A 4,059-nucleotide genomic window follows, 5' to 3' on the forward strand; every position below is an offset into this window, starting at 1 on the left:
TTCCAGCTGCAGGTAAGTGAAGGGTTAACATGGAGGCTAGAAGAGGAGGCTCAGCCTCTATGACCTTTGAGACAGGAGAAATGAAATGTTAGAGGAAAGGCTCACCCCAGTAGCCTTTTGGGGTCCTCTTCCCTTCCCACACCCCCTTTCCATCCATGATGTCCCTCACTGGGTTGTTTACTTCCTTTGTCTCCAGGCAATGACAGTGCCCAGGGCTCAGACGTGTCTCTCACAGCCACAGGTGAGGCTCTTGGGGGGCCTGGAGCTAGAGGGGGGCTGGGGTGAAGGGGATGAAGCAAAGAGGAGCAGCAGAGGAGGGATTCAGGGAGAAGGTGGGTTGGTGGGGAGGCGGCTCTTCAGAGGGATCAGAGGCTCGAGGCCACTCGTGACTTGGAGGATCTCCATTAATCTGTCTTTTTTTCTGCAGCTTGAGAGAATGGCCTTGTGTGGAGCTGAGGAAAAATCCTGGAGATATTGAAGGCTGCATTTTCTGTTTTGTTCCTGTTGACCTCTGGCCTCTCTCCTCCTCACTGGCCCTGGAGATTATAATTGACTGATCCAACCCCAGGAAGAATCATGCCTGCCCTCACCCTGTTATCTAAGATTTCCAGGCCTTCTCTCTGCTTATCTCAGTTTGCAGGTAACCAATCAGCACTGAGGGCCAGCAGGGGCTAGAACTGAGCCCTCTGTGTAAGAGGAAATTTTGTATCCTTTAGACTTCATCTCCCAGAATTCCCTTTTCCTTTCTGTTTACATGCATCTTTTACGTGATTATATGTAATTTTTGGGTAATGCCTCTCTTGCACTCCCTTCCACGTGAGTGGTGAGCATTACCTGTGTTCTCCAGCTCTCTAGTTAAATATTAATACATTTTTATAAATATTATACTTTGGAGATATTGAATATTAATTTTAAAACCTACATTTGCCTGGCCTACGAAGGGACCCCAGAAGCTAACCTACAGGTAAGTAGGAAACCACCCCCTCCGGGTAGTCTCCCAGGCTTCCTGCCCATGCAAAAGGCGGGAAGTCTGGCTTCCACTCCATCTACTGCCTTTTGATCATTTGTCCCCTTAATCCTTCCAGTTCTCCCCTCTTTTCTCTCCTCCCTTTCCTGTACCTTCTCCTTCCCACCCAGGTCCCCTGCAAAGCTAAGTTTCCCAGCTCCCCCCCTGAGCCCTCAGGCAAATACTCTGATTGACCCCCTCTCTCCTTCCTTTCCTGCTATCCTTATTCCTCTCCTCCACCTTTTCTACCTCCTGCTTCTTGCTACTATCACTCTTTTCCTCTCTCTCCCTCCCTGTCTGGCCCCTGGCTGAGCCTCTCCACTCCAAGGCTCCCCATCACCCACACCACCCCGTGCTAATTTCATCCCTCCTTTGGGGCAATCCCCCAGTTCCCTGCTTCCTCCCTGCTTCTGCCCCTGCCATTAGCTCCAGCCACTGCCTTTTTTGGTAATTTTGGTAATGAAAAAGCTGTCCAAGATATTTTTTCAATATAATCCATCCTATAAACATATTAAAAATTTGCTCAAGGCTTTTCTAACAGAATATAAGAAAAATAAAATGATCTCTCACGTTAATAAAGTCTGGGAGTGCAATGCAGCACACTTCCCATCTCAAGATCCTGAATTGGATTATAACAACCCCAAGGACTTTTTGCAATTATATCGTTGTAGCCAGGTCATTCTAATGGCAATTTAAGAATGCTCCAAAAGTCCAGATGCATGGACCAAATTTGAAAATCTTAAACAATCTGATGATGAGACACCCTCCAAATTCATTGATAGGCTCATTGAGCTTGGGGGTTGATATCTGGATGTTGATCTTTCTAAAGAAAGTGATATTAGACAAATAAAGTGACACTTTGTCAATAACTCTTGCAAAGTGGCCCAGAATTACTTTAAAATGAATTGCCCAAGGTGGACTGAGATGGATCTTGATGACTTGAGGAGAACTGCTGTTTATGTCTCTAAAGGCCATATAGAAAAACAGGAAGAGGCTAATAACTTAATGGAAATGTTTCAAAAAAAGTTACATTTTTTACATGATAGAATTGATAAATAATAAAAAGGGCATGATACTCAACCAATGGCACTTGCCCCTCTCCAAGAATCTAATTATCAGTCCCTAATATGCCACTTCTGTGCAGAAAGGGATCACATTATGATGAACTTGAGGAACTGGAAACAAGCAATTAGAAATAATAACTTCAGAAATTACAACTTTTGAATGAATAACAATTGTAGAAATAATAACAATTATGTAAATAATACTCCACATCCAACTCCAAATTAGGCAATTGATAACTCATACCAAATGACCTTGCAACATTATATCTTGAGTGGAGCTTGTTCCTACTGCACCTCAGTGGGGAACCAAAGGAACTAGTCAAAAATTATGAAGTGTATTGTTGGAAATTTTGGAGTCTCTGTTCTAAATTTCCTGTAGAAGTTTAGGGGGGTCTTCAAACTACATTTCCCATGATTCCTGGCTTGCGTAATCACGTAGGCAGGGAGCATAACAACATAGAGAGAAGGATGAAGACTGAGGACTGGATTGGTACTTTCTCTTTTGGTGATTTGGAGTGGAACTAGAATGGGAGGAGGTAATAGGGCTCAGGTCTTTTAAACTGACTCTTAACATGGCACATGGCTTCCTTTTTCTAATGGCTACCAACAAATCTTTTCAAACCATAATATTTTTAAATCTATCCTTTTATATCCATTTCATTTTTTACAGAAGGTGTATTAGGGGTGGGGTTAGAGCACAGAAATCAGAGGGTACAACCTTTGATTGTCCAGACCCTGATGTCTTACTACCCATTGTCCCTATCCACTGCCCCACCCCCACATACTGATGTGTCCCATGTAACATTAAAGATTGGTAACACCTATTATGATTGTCTTTTGGATACTGGAGCTTCTAGGTGTGTTTTGAAGAGTACACTTGACTCAGATTACAATTCCATAGGATCAATAAATGTAGTGGGGGTATCAGGGACACCCCTAAAGGTTCTGAAGCTTTCCCCTAAAAGGGTTGTCCTTAAGACCCCTGAGTGTGGAGCACTCTTTCCTCTTGATGTCTGCCTCCCCTATAAATTTGCTGGAGAGAGATCTTTTATGCAAGCTTAGAGCCACAATAACTTACTTTTCAGATGGCTCTATGTCACTGGAATTGCCTGAAGAATCCTTAACTTTGCTCCCTGTACTTCTTTCAGACAACCATGAGACAAAGGAGTCTCCCACATTTGAAATTCCAACTGATATACCTGAGTCTCTCTGGGCCACATCATCTTCTGATGTTAGCCTACTTAAATTGACTATCCCTATCCAAAGTAAAACTAAATCTAGTCTATCTCCTTCTAATCCTCAGTACCCTCTCCTGAAGGAGGAAATTGAGGGCATTACCCCAATAGTAAATTTGCTAATTGGTCAAGGCTTCATAATTTCCTCTAAATCTGAATACGATATGCTCATCCTGCCTGTTAAAAAGCCTAAATTGGGGCCCGATGATAAGCTTCGCTATTGATTCATCCAGGATTTGAGGGCCGTGATCAATCACATTATAAAGAGACCCTGTAGTTTCCAACATAAATAGTATTATTTTTTCTATTCCTAGCACTGCTACATACTTTATAGTAGTGGACTTTTGCTTAGCTTTCTTTTCCATACCTATACATGAAGCTCCCAGGCATATCTTTGCATTCACCTGGAAGGGTTTCCTGAATAACTGAGCTTGTTTGCCTCAAGGGTTCATGGCCAGCCCTACAGTGTTTACACAATTCTTAACTGCTTATTTGGATGCCATCAATTTTATTTATTTAAGAAACCCTTACCTTCCATCTTAGAATCAATACTGGTTATTGGTTCTAAGGCAGAAGAGTGGTAAGGGCTAGGCAATGGGGATTAAGTGACTTGCCCAGGGTCACACAGCTAGGAAGTGTCTGAGGGCAGATTTGAACCCAGGACCTCCCATCTCTAGGCCTGATTCTCAATCCACTGAGCCACCCACCTGCCCCTCATTAAATTTAAATACAGCCATTTAATCTAATATATGGA

The 4,059-nt window shown here is 42.9% G+C and overlaps 1 long non-coding RNA gene across 1 annotated transcript; it reads left to right on the forward strand.

Moving 5' to 3' along the window:
• On the forward strand, positions 1-2,895 carry LOC123243637. The gene is made up of 3 exons (XR_006506047.1): positions 1-12; positions 197-241; positions 428-2,895. It is a non-coding gene; the product is annotated as an uncharacterized LOC123243637 (long non-coding RNA).
• The last annotated feature ends 1,164 nt before the right edge of the window (positions 2,896-4,059 follow it).

This window comes from Gracilinanus agilis, chromosome 4 (assembly GCF_016433145.1).
Source record: "Gracilinanus agilis isolate LMUSP501 chromosome 4, AgileGrace, whole genome shotgun sequence".
Classification (NCBI taxonomy): Eukaryota; Metazoa; Chordata; class Mammalia; order Didelphimorphia; family Didelphidae; genus Gracilinanus; species Gracilinanus agilis.